General features: G+C 37.3%; 1 protein-coding gene and 1 pseudogene across 9 annotated transcripts in view; one reads left to right on the top strand and one right to left on the bottom strand.

The window, feature by feature from the left end:
* Wac (WW domain containing adaptor with coiled-coil) overlaps positions 1–13,527 on the top strand; it is a 74,322-nt gene that overhangs the window by 20,119 nt on the left and 40,676 nt on the right. The window lies entirely within an intron of this gene.
* Positions 1,745–11,272, bottom strand: LOC125417552 (protein FAM13C-like; annotated as a pseudogene).

Genomic DNA, 13,527 nt, shown 5'->3' with positions numbered 1-13,527 from the left:
GTTTCTAGCCTAGATGTAGATTGTATTAATTCCATATTTATATTCCTGAAAAGACTGCTAAATTAATATTTTTGTAACTTGGGTGACAAATTTCCTAGATTCGAAATGTTTCTATGTTTATTCAAAAGATTAGACATATAGTAATAGCTGTCAGTGATTTTTGGTTTTTTGTTTGTTTGCTTGTTTTTCTTTTTGAGGCAAGGTTTCTCTATAGTTTTGGGTCCTGTCCTGGAGCTAGTTCTTGTAGGTCAGGCTGGCTTCCCACTCACAGAGATCTGCCTGCCTTTGCCTCCTGAATGCTGGGATTAAAGGTGTGTGCCGCCACCACCACTGGGCTGGTTTTTAAATATTTAATTGACCAAGGTTTTTCAAGTATCCACAGTGATGATGTATTGTATAATTGGAAAATGAATACATTTACCACTGTGCTTTTGCATTAGACCCTTTAGAACTTTTTACTGTGTTCAAAATAAAAATTTGTGTCTTTTTACCAACATTTTCCAATGGGGCCCAAGTCCTATTTTTATCTGTGAGTTCACCTAAAGCTTCCACGTAGAGGTGGTATTTTATACAGTGTTTGTTTTTATGTCTTATTGTACATAGCAAAATGTTCTTCAAGTTCATCTTTGTTGGTACAAGTGGCAAGATAATCTTTTGTGTGTGTGTGCACCACATTTTTTAATAATATCAAGATATTTTATTTGTATGTTGTATAAAATATTTACCAACATAGAATATAGTTACATTTTAATATAAATTGTATACAATTCATGAAACCATTTCCCTTATCAAAGATATAATTTGTAAATCTTATAGTTGTGTATCTGTCCTCTTACAAGTAGATGACTTCAATTAAATTTATGAAGGCCATTACTCTGATTCATAAGTTTTAAAACATCAGGTAAATACAGAGAAAGCAATATGCTTCTGATATGGTCTGCTTCTGGAATCAGTATTTTTTTCTGCCTAAGCAATATGAAAATATGAGTTCTTCAACACCATGCTTAAAAATTACAGGAAACTGAAATAAGAACAAAGTTGAAAATGTCTGTTACTTGATTTTACAAAAGCCAAAGCTAATAAATGTGTTTTAAATGAATGGAGAAAAAACAAGATACACTAAAAAGAAAATCAGAAGGTGTCTTGGTGATTTCCAAGCTTTTCACTTTGTGCAGAATGAATACAACTCACGAGAAAGTTGTTTAACTTTATAATAAAGTACAGACCTTGGAACATTAAGAAAGATGCATATTCCCAATGGGAAAATAGTTATATAATCTTAGTGTAGGAAACAAGAAAATTAGCAATAATCTATGGTTGTATTGCATTATTATACTGCATACACACATATGCCTATTTTAAATTTTTAATATTTTATTTTAATACAAACATTTGTCAGTTATAGACTAAGATAACTTTGTTAAGTGCATGCCATCCAAATGAACTTTAGTAAATAGAAATGTAAATTTTCAAATAACAGATCAGATAATGCACTATTTTCATGTAGAAATTAGTGACACAATTGGGTGTATTTTATGGTGTTTAAAATGCTTAAGGACATACAGGACAAATTGCCTTCTTACCAGCTATTTTCTTCCCTGGGTGAAGAGCAGAAGTTTTTCTTGTCTCACCAGTTAATTTTTTTAATTTAAACTCTGCTCTTTTTCATGTATCAATGAAATCAATGTTTTGGCATTAATAAGCCTTCTCTCTAGCATGTAGTCTGCTTATGTGTTATTTTAGGTTTGACAAGATTAGGTTTTTATTTTTTTGAGACAATTACATTTGACTGTGGATTTCAGTTTGGTGTTTAGTAGGCTGAATGTTTTTTGCCAATCTCAATATTAACTATTATTTCCTTATTTAAATCCCTTTTTGTATATAATTACACTAGCTCTTCCTTTGTAAAAACAGCTAATACTATCTCTAAAGTGCTCAATTTTCAGTACATCAAAACTACTTAGCAAGAACAGTAGAGGAAAATGAACTTGACATTATCTTGGGTAGAACTGATCAGAGCCAAACCTCAAATAGTTTTGGCCACATCCTGCTTGCTGATGAAGACGTCTAGCAGTTTGGCTTTTATGTCTTTGTATTCTGCCATTGGCCTTTTGTCTTCCTTCTGTGGACTTCTTCCCATCTGTTTGAAAAACTGTTCATCAAATTCCGTAGCCTCTTCTTGTCAACCCTAGTTTCTCGGAGATGGTCAAGAAGGATTGGCATAGTGGTCTCTTGTAAATTAGACATGGAGAGCTGGTTACTTCCCTTCTTTCTTTTCATCTGGTAGCAAAGTCTTCACAGGCTCTGTTTCAGAGTAGGTGAGGTGATCACCAACAGGAAGACTGGACACTGGATCTGGTAAAGAAGGTTGCTTCTCTGTGGACAGTCTTCATTAGAACCATCTTCTGTAGTTGTTAGAATCAGGGACGGTGTTGACAGGATTGCTTGGTAATCCTCCATCAGTCATAAAAAGGCTTAATGAGGTTCTTGTGTTGCTTAGTTACTTTCACATCATCCTGGGTCTGGTCTCTTCTTCATCACCACAGTATCTGAAGTCTCTTATGCAGAGAAGCTTGGCTTAGGACTCACAGCTTCTAACTCGCCATTTTCTCTGGGCACTGGAGGCTGTTCCTCAGGGTGGGTTTCTCTGGGGGATTTGGGAGTACTCCTGATGGAGGAGGGTTATCTGTCTATTGTGTTATTTTCATTGGTCAATAAAGAGACTGCCTTGGCCCTTTGATAGGACAGAAAATTAGGTAGGCGGAGTAAACAGAACAGAATGCTGGGAAGAGGGCAATGAGGCAGAAGCCATGGAGCCAGCCACCAGGTCAGACATGCTGAATCTTTTCCGGTAAGCCACCAGCTCGTGGTGCTATACAGATTATTAGAAATGGGTTAATATCAAGATATGAGAGTTAGTCAGTAACTAACTGTCTAGAGATAATGGGCCAGGCAGTGCTTAAATGAATACAATTTGTCTGTTGTTATTTCTGGGACTAAGGTAGCCGTGCTGGAGCCAGGTGAGGCCAAAAGCAGGCCTGCCCGCAGCCCCTCACTAACCATGCCCACATTCCCAACAAATGGACCATGGCTATTTTCCTTTGTTTAAAAAAAAAAAAAGAGGGAAATGGTGCGGGAGAATTATCTGTATTCTGTCAATCATGTATTTTAATAAAATGCTGATTGGCCAGGCAGGAAGTATAGTTGGGTCAACCATACAGGAAGTAGAGGCGGGGCAATGAGAATAGGATAAGGCTAGGGAGGAGAAAGCTCCCTCAGCCACTCCTGTGCAGACCATCGAAGAGACAGCATGTAACTTGCCCAGCTGAGAAAGGTACGGAGCCATGGGCTAACGTAGATAAGGATAATGGGGTAACAAAAGTTGTAAGAACTAATAAGTAGCCTGACCTAGTGGGCCAATCAGTTTATAACCTTATGGAGTCCTGTGATTGATTTTCGTTGGGAGTTGCCAGTTGTGGGGTACCGGGCGGGACAGAAACCCCAACAAGCCGGCCCTTCATGCTACATACTCCCTTGTTCTTTCGACTGCTTCAGCTTTAGTTCTTTGAGCTAAATCATTCATTCGTTTCAGAACCTTGTCTTGTGTGAAGGCTAATATTTCTTTTTTTGTTCAAATTTTTCTTCAAACTTCTGAATCTTTCTCCTGAGGCTCTGAATGTGCTTTGTGAGCTGTGTAATGGGCAGGGGCTCCTTGCCATCTCCACCACTGCATGGAGAAGAGCTTCGTGGCATTATAAACTGCTGACTGCTGGATGGCGACTGGGTTGATTTAGGGTCTTAGGGTCCAGGTTGAACCTCTGACTAAAGATGGAGCACTGTAGTGACAGCAACAGATTATCACCATCGGTGATGTGATAGAGTAGCCTGCTGGTGCTTGTAGACTGGAGTTCTTCTGGTCTGCAGCATTTTTATGAGTTGGCATGGGGTCTTTACCTCAAAGTGGCGATCCTGCCTCCAGGAATCTCAGAATCAGACTATGCACCATATTTTATTTAGTGACTACTTAGGTCCACATATCTTGGCTCTTGCAAGTTCAGTGAACATGAAGTGAGTGTTAGATGATTTAAAATACATTCTGTGGGACTGCAGAGGTTGCTCAGCAGTTCAGAGCACTGACTTTTCTTCCAGAGGATCCAATTACCAGTAGCCATATAGTAGTTCACAACTGTCTGTAACTCCAGTTCCAGGGGACATGACATCTTTACACAGACATACATTCAGATGAGGCAGCAATGCACGTAAAATAAAAATAAATATCTAATTTTTTTTGAAAAAAACCCATTCTGTCTCATTCCTTATGATTTTTCTTTTTTAAATCTATTAAAGAGTTTCATACACGAGTACTGTTCAATTCCAGCTCTCCCCCTTCCCAAATCCCTGACTTCCTGTCAAATTCATGACCTCTTTGTTGTTTTACACACACACACAAACAAGAGTATATATGTTCTGTCCATTTAATATTGTTTGTATGTAATGTGTCTAGGACTGCTCATTTGGGATTGGATAGCCTATATCAGGGGGCTTGTCCCTGGAGAAGACTCTCATCAGCCATTAATTGCTTATAGCTCTTCAGATAGGGGTGAGTCCTTGTGAGATTTCCCCTATCCATAGTGACTGACATGTTATCTGGTGTTGTGCTGGTCTTGTTTAGGTGTGTTATGTTGAGGTTTTATGAGTGCAACTTCCCTGTCAAGTCTAGAAAACACATTGTTGTAGTGGTTCCCTGGAACTCTGTTATGGAAGTCTTTTCTCCTACCTCCTCTGTATTGTTCTATGTAGTATGTAGAGACTGTGTTATAGATGTATTGATATGTGTTGGGGACCTCACAAACAGTTCTCTGCATTTTGACCATTTACTTACTCTGTAATAGTCTCTGTTGCAAAAAGAAGCTGCTTTGCTGAGTGATGAGGGCTACATTTACCTGTAGGCATATGGATAAATATTTAGAGATCATGCTGGTTTAATAAAATGACACTGTAGATTTCTTGTAGTCTGTAAAGTCACCACAGGGTAGTGGCCTGGATTTATACTACAATTTATAAATACTTAAATCCAGATAGACAGCTATTGGTTACCCCAAGATATACTTGATACTATTTCACTTGGGATATCTTGCCTTTATGATTATTGTTGTGGTTCATTGGCATCCTGACTGGTAGGAATGTTACTTACTTTTCTTCCTGGGCAGCTTGGATAGCACCTTTGGATTGTGTGAGTGCTAGTCATCAGACAGGAGGCTTCCAGGTCAGTTACAGCTTGGTTCCTCTAAGTGCTGTATCACAAGTGTGTGGTGTCTTAAGTAAAGGACTTAGCTCCAGGTTCTAAGAGGTAACCAGGGGCATGAGTAAATTGTTTTGCTAGTCTCCTCAAACCTGACCAATAATTTGAAGGGAGATTTTTCATGCCTGGCACTGTGTCTTATTTATGGCTTTTTGAGCATATCATTTATCACCTTATGTGGGGTAGCTTCTTCAAAGTGTGCCTACACTTAACATATATATTTTTAAGAAAGATGTCCTTAAGTCTTTTTTAAACTTACTTATCTCACCTTCATTTCTCTCCCTTTCAGTTTCCTTGCTTTCCATGTGTGCAGTTAAAGGTGTTACACTCAGTTTTCCTATTTTCCCATTCATAAAACCTGTGTCCTACCATCCCAGTCTCTAACATTTCTTCTAGCCTACCCTTACCCCTGTGTCTTCACTTTCCTGGTTTCTGCAGTTAGCCCAGGTTATTATATACTCCTATAAAGATTGTAGGCTGCAAACATTCAGTGTTCTTCTGGTCTGGATTACTTGATTCAGTATATAATACATTCCTCATATATTTCAGGTACTATCATTCAGGTAGCATTTGCTGCTACTGCTTGAGGGTTTTTGTGCTGTGAGCCACTTATTTTTTTTATTTTGTTGTTTGTGCTCTGATATCATACTCAAAATCATCAACACCAGTGTCAGTGAGATTTATTCATATATTTTTAGAAGTTTTGAACAGTTTTACGGAGAGCTTTCATACAAATATTTAAGCTTTTTTTGTATGTATTATAAATGGCTGTTTCCTTTTACTTGAGGGGGATATTTATTTAGATTTTCTGCTGTTTACTGTTTATTCCTTATCATGTGTTCTTGGTAGCATTGTCCGTGAATCTCTGTGTGTTTGTTTTGTATGTCTTAGTAGCAGAGCATATTAGTTGAATTACTATGCCTTTTTTAATATAGTTTTAAAATTGAATATGATAATTTGAGATTTTTTTCTTTCTCAAAATGGTTGTTTGTATTTTATGGATGTATCCACATTTTCAAAAGTTTTTGGGATTTTTTTGTGTGTGTTTGTGTTTGTGAGGATGTTGATGTTGAGTGTAAAGACTGGTCAAGTTGAAATGGCCTTTGTCTAATAAATATGGGTAGTTTTTGCTTGAAAAAATATGAAAATGCTTAAGTAATCAATTACAATCATCAGTTATAAACAGCTTAAAACATATATAGCAGATAGATAATTTTGACTACTCTTTTTAGGGTTTTTATGTTAGCACATGTCTTTGTCATTATCCTCTCCCAGTCCTTTAGACTGATTCCCAGAACTAATGAATGGTTACAGTCTATAGTCAGACTTTCAGCTCCTGAATAGTGACACAGAAGCTTATTAACTATGAGACAATGGCCTTAGGTTAGGGTTGTTCCCAACTAGCTCTTACAACATAAATTAACCAGTTTATATTAATCTGTGTTTGTATTAATCTATATCCACGTGGCTGATTACCTCTCCTCCAGACTGTGCATCCAACTGCCCCTACATCTACTTGGAGAATACCTTGCTTCTCAGATTCTTCCCAGAGTTCTTATCTCTGCCTGGAAGTCCTGCCTCTCCTCTCTTGCCTAGCTATTGGCCATTCAGCTGTTCATTAAACCAACCATCTTCACACAGTATGATCAAATGTCCTGCAACAAGAGTCATCATCAATCAAGCCCAAGGCCTTGTATTATGGTCGCAGATTCTTCAGTGGCCCTCCAATTTGATTTACCCACTCCTTTTCTCCCCTTTCCACCTCTAGGTCTCTGCCCCCAGATCACCTGCCACATTTTCCTAGTGCCAAGCAAGTTACCACACACAGCTCATTCTGGAGCCTGATGGTCTCAGGAATGTACTCATTGTCATCCTGGGGCTGTGCAGGATTCACTCCAAGAGCACTGTGTCCTATTTTATTTTCTGGATTCCCTTCTGATAACCACCCTGTTCTGACTCTGTTACATGGAACCTTTTCTGTCAGGAGCTACATTTATTTAATTGACTGATAAACCTGTAGGCCATAACTTAATGTGTTTCCAATGCCAATACTATGACAATGTGGTAGCAGTACTATAAAACTAGTAACATACAGTGTTACCATTATTTGTATGAAAGATAAATTTTCATTTTAAGCAACCCAAATAAAAACTAAAGGAATAACTTTACAATGATCTGGAATTCAATAAAATGCTATTTTGGCATATTTTCACCTTTTCCTTCTTGTTTACTCCCTTATCTTGTCCTGAAGAGTGTGAAATGCAGTGAGAGAAGTGGGTTGGTTACTCTAAGAGACTTTGAGTCCAAAATGAGAAACTGATGTGGTGCATGGTTTGATAGAACTTGAATGATTAACCTGGTGTAGGAGAGCCTTTTTTCTATGTGTTGCTTGTGTTGGTTAATGAATAAAGAAATTGCCTTGGCCTGATAGGGGCAGAACTTAGATAGGCGGGGAAAACAGAGCTGAATTCTGGGGGAGGAAAGCAGAGTTGGAGAGAAGCCATGGATCCTCTGCCTGAGACGGGCACTGGTTAGAATCTTTTCCGGTAAGCCACTGCCACGTGGTGATACACAGATTAATAGAAATGGGTTAAATCAAGATGAGAGAGTTATCCAATAATGGCTAAAGATAATGGGCCAAGCAGTGATTTAATTAATACAATTTCTGTGTGGTTATTTCGGGGCTAAGCTAGCTGGGCGGCCAGGAAGAACAAGTGGGCCCTCTCTCTACAACAGTTAACCTATTTTTCAAAGAGTCACCTGAAACAAGTGTGAAGAATAGCTCTTGGAACCTTAGTATGTATGCTGCATTCAGGGTGTTGGAAGAAACAAAAATCAAGGTGGTGTTTGTCTTACAATAGTGTTTGGTTTAGTAATCAAACAAGCATCTAAAAATTGTTTGCTTTCTTATATACCATAGTATCACCTGCCCAGGAATGGTGATGTATTGTAATTGAAGTTCCCAGATAACTCTTATGTCCTGTTAACAAAAAGCGAGGACAAGGACTCTGAGTTTAGAGCCAGTTGGACTATGGAGTGAGACCCTATCCCAAAATAAAATCAGAAAAAGTAACAAGAAACCCTCTCATAATTAGTTTATCTTTTAGCATTATTCTTTTCAAATAGTTTGTCTTTCCTAGGACTTTGCAGATTTTGGTTATAAAAAGCTAGTATTTTTTGAAGTTTGTATTAATAGCCAAGCTTGGTGATTTTGTTCAGAGGTATAAAACAAGGAAGGTTTAGAAGTGGTAGGGCCTGCCCTTTACATTGCTCTTTAGTATTAAAGCAAATTTCAAGAAGTATGACACCCAAAGTTGTCCTCTGGCTCCCTCATGAACATTGCACACATTGTACACACTTGTGTACCTTCATTTGAATACACATCCACAATATAAAGAAAAATTAAAGTTTCAGAATAGTGAAAAATGCCTTGGTATTCATTAATATATATATTATATATATGTATATATATATATATTATATCTAGAGAGCAAATTGAATTTGAGGACTTAAATGACCTCAGTCAAGTCTTGGAGAGAGAATAAGATTTGGAGCTATTTAAGTTAAGAGAATTAGTAGGCCTTTAATGCCAACAGAGGTGGGTGGATCTCTGGGTTCAAGGCCCTCCTGCTATAGAGCTAGGGTTAGGACAGGCTCCAAAGCTACACAGAGAAACCATTTCTTGAAAAAATGAAAAAAAAAAGAGTTAGTAGAAATGCATAAGTGTAAATTGGTGGAGCAGGATTAGTATCTGTAGGGTACCAGGAAGTGTCCTATCATTAGGAGAATGAAAGAACAAAAGCACACTACTTGTCTTGTTAATATAGACATATGTCCTTAATGTTCTGCTGCTTTTAGCTAGTTCATTTGTTTCATTTCCAAAGGACAGATAAAGGGGTTGTGTTCTTTCCTTCTAACATGTGAGTCCTGTGGCCTGAACTAGATTTTAGCTTTGGTTGCAGTTGCCTTTACTTGCTAAGGCAACTCCTTAACCTTCTTTCTTTTTATCACATTTATTTATTAGGTATGAGTATTAAGGTGGAAATGTCAGGAATAATTTACATGTGAGTCTAAGGATTTTACTCAGATCATTTGACTTAGTTGTCCTCAAGCATTAAGCATATATAGGTTTGTCTGCCATCCCAAGTTAAGCATAACTTTCATTCAGTTCCACAGTATAAAATTATGTAGATTGCTTTTTTTGTTATTTGCTTGATTGATTTTACGAGGCAGGGTTTCTCTGTGTATCAGGTCTGTCCTGGAACTAGCTCTTGTAAACCAGGCTTGTTTCGAACTCACAAAGATCTGCCTGCCTCTGCCTCCTGAGTGCTGGGATTAAAGGCATGCGCCACCACTGCCCAGCCCTGTAGATTGCTAATATTTTATCTATTAGCAATTTTATCAGTTAGCAATTTTGATACTCATGTACAAATGTCTTGGTGATCATATGTAGATACAAACAAAATATTCTCAATGTTATCAGAGTCAAGTTGTTTTATAATTACTAATGACCTAATTTTTCTGTTTCTGTTCTCTAATTACATTATCATTATGCAAATACTTAACTGCTTTTCAAGGAAAGGAGTTAGAATACCAGTACAGCAATATTTGTTTCTAGTGTGGAATAACATTAAGTGGACCACATTTGCTTTTCATTTTGTTCATAAAATCTAGGCATCTCTTTCTGGATAATGTGCATTTTCATGTTTGATTATTATAGAAAAATTATAGTACATAAACAGACTAATGACAATTTTTAATTTTTAACTTCTAAGGCTCTTGAGCTACTATTTTCAGAGGTTCATATTGTTGCTGTTCTATATTTAGTGATAAAATAAAAGTAAAACATAGAAAGTATTGTCTGATGTTTATAGCCAAGTGTATACCTAGGCCATCACTGTGAAAACAAATTCCAGAAAAAAGAATACAATACAGCTCTGGATTTTAGTCTGCCTGTTAGGATATTCTGTGGACTTGAAATACGCCTGTTAATATATTTTATAGTTACAGGAGACCTGTAATCCCCAAACCTGGCTGTCAGAGTGAGCTAAGCAGTTCAACACAGATTCAAAAGGCCTCAGATTATCAAGAGCCTCACATAATTGTGTTTTGGAAATTAGACAGAACCATATAAGTGAGATATGTCTTTTACTGTTGGTTTCTTATAGGAGCTTCAACAAATAATAAGTTTAATTAAAGATTGAATGATTGTTACACAAGAATAGTGTTTGTGTTAGGAATGTGTTTGCTCTTACACGTGAAGGTGTGCAGAGTGAGTCAGGTGTGACTAATAATATATAACAATGAAAATTTATAATGAGTATATTATGGAGTAAATTAATACATGACTCTTTAGTGTCTGTCATTTGGCATAAAAGAAAGCAGTAGTCATCAAAACAAGCAGTTGGCATTGATTCCATTGACTAAGCTGATACATTTAGTTGGGTTTGACATTCTTTACTACTCCCCTCAGAGCTGGCAGTTCTGCAGATTGCATCTTTGAATTTTCTCTTTTGTTCTTTTGCCCAAATTATAATTGCGTTAATTTTGAATTCTTGTCTGGCCTTGAGCATGCAGAAGTCTGTTTGCCCCTTTCCCTAATCCTGCCTCCTGACTATTGAGATTAAGCATATTTGCCCATTTGTTTGTATAAATGCTTCGTGATTTCTTGATCATATGCTTCCTTAGGAGTGACATTGCTGTGAGTGGTGTTTGTTTATTCATTTCTTCCCTCTGTCCCTTGTCCCTCCATCAATTAACTAATTCCTTGACATTTTCATACATGTATTCAATGCTTCTTGACTATTATCTACCCTCAACCCCCACTCCCACATTACCCATGAATTTGTCCTCCACATGTCCTCTTCCCACTTCAGGCACACACTCGAGCGTGTAACTCTCGAGTCCAGTTAGTACTGCCTGCTGGAGTATTGATTGATCTTGTTGGCTTGATCTTTTGCAGGTATCCATTACTGTAGTGAGTTCAGTAGTGCAGTCACCATGTTCTGTTCCAAAGACAGCATTCACAGTGCTCCTCCCTATCGTCTTGCTCTTGCATTTTTGCTTTCCCATATTCAGCAATGCTTCATGAGCCTGGGGTAGTTGGTATAGATGTCCCATTTGGAACAGAGCACTCAACAATCACTTGTTATGAGTACTTAGATCAGGTTTGTGGTTTTGCATTGTCCAGTGCTTACTGCACAGAGATGCTTCTTTGAATAAGGTTAAAAACATCTCTGACTCTGTAAGTAGAAACATGAATACTTGAAGAATGTTTTGCAGCATCTATTTTGCTGAACATCTTTAGTGTTTACATGTGTCTTCTTGGAACTCTGTCTTCCAAGCTGTGGGCTTTTGACCTGGTTTATCATACCCAGTGTGAGTTCCTCCTGTGGAAACAGATCCCAGTCAAATCTAGAAGTGGTTACTTTCCCACACTTTCTCAGTGTCTGAGAAGCACTTATTTCATTCATTTCATTCTTATTTCATTCACTTCGTTCATTCGTTCGTTTGTTCATTCGTTCCATGGTTTTTCAAGCCAGGGTTTCTCTTCAGCTTTGGAGCCTGTCCTGGAACTCTCTCTTTGTAGACCAGGCTGGCTTCGAACTCACAGAGATCTGCCTGCCTCTGCCTCCCAGCTTCTGGGATTAAAGGCATGTGCTACCACTGCCCCAGCGACAATTTTTATTTTTATGCTGTTTTTTTGAAACCAAAATAGAAACAGTCTACCACTAACTTATATTTCTTAGCCATCTTTTATTATTTCTGTTGTTCTGTTTCTTTGATTGTGTCATTAAGTTGTGGAGGAAAAACTTTATTCCTCAAGATTGCTTTTAAAAGTGGTTTCTTGACCAGTTTATTTTGTGTACTCCTTTGGTCTTTGCATATTGGTTGTCTTTGGTTCTTATTAAAGTTTGTTTTTTATAATTTTAGTAATCTTGTATACAAATACGATCTGGTATATAAATAACTTGTATATAAATATCACAGAAGTATGATACATTTATTGGAGGGGAGTGCCAGGTGTTGCCTCTGAAGTTTCCGGTATTAATGAGTTGTGTTCTTTGGCAAAGACCTAGGCTTTCTTCTGGTTCAGGAAGCTCTTCCCTTATTAGACAGACATAAGAACTGTCTCCAAGGGTTGTTTTTATTTTTGTTTCTTATCTTCAACTTTGGTTTTGGGTATGCATATTTTGGGTCTGTCATTCAGCAGCCGTGTGCTTTTTTGTGTATCTTTAAAGTTTTAAAAGAAATGTTTATTTAATGTGTATGGATGTTTGGTCTTCATGCATGTTTGTGGGCTATGTGTGTGCCTGGTGCCATAGGAAGCCAGAAAAGGATGTTGCACTCCTTGGGTCTGGATTTGCAGATGGTTGTGAGCTGCCTTACGGATGCTAGACATCAACTCCAGGTCCTCTAAAGAGCATCAAATGTTCTTAATTTCAGAGCCAGCTTTCTGGGCTTTGTTTCTCTTGATTTTCAAATTTTTTTTTTTAACCAAGATGTAAAATTTCTCGTTATCACAGCGGATCAAAGTTGTTTTCAGATACTGTTTATGATTGTATGATTGTAGAAGATGTCATATTTATCCTTCTTACCTAAATCCCGATACTCAAGTTCCTTTCTATAAAAAAGTTTGCATATGACCTACATTCATCTTCCTGGTGTTTCCGACCATCTTCTGTTTTACTTACTACTACAATTCAAATGCTATTTATTTAAAATAGTTTTGCCATATATTGTTTAGTTAAATATATTTCAATAATTGATATGAGGAATGACTAATATTTTGCATTCTTTGGATCATTGGATTCCAGTGTAAATATTATGATAAAGCTCAATTTGTGATCTTTGTTTTAAGTGTTCGATGACTTTCTGGTTGCTACCATTAAAATTATCGTTGATCTAAAGTTGATGACTGACTATCAAGTGCAGTCCCTTTGTATTTTATCTTCTAATTTTATTTCTTCTCATTTAAGAGACAGGTTCAGTGTCAGTAAATTGCAGTTTAACCCACAGTAAGCTTAGTTTTATTTCAAGGCAGGGAGGATGAGAATAGCAGAAGTATAGGTTTAGCATTTGAGTAATAAAGCACAAAGGCTATCAATCTGCTACTGAACACTCAAGAAGTTTAGCCTGAAAGTAGTACATATTCATACTCTGTTTTATGCTTCTTGGGATAAATATTGAAGAGGGTGGAACCTTTAATTTATTTAGATTACAAA

This window comes from Myodes glareolus, chromosome 14, assembly GCF_982192425.1.
Source record: "Myodes glareolus chromosome 14, mMyoGla1.1, whole genome shotgun sequence".
Taxonomy (NCBI): domain Eukaryota; kingdom Metazoa; phylum Chordata; class Mammalia; order Rodentia; family Cricetidae; genus Myodes; species Myodes glareolus.
Note: the sequence above shows the minus strand (reverse complement) of the source record. Positions and strands in the feature narration are given on the sequence as shown.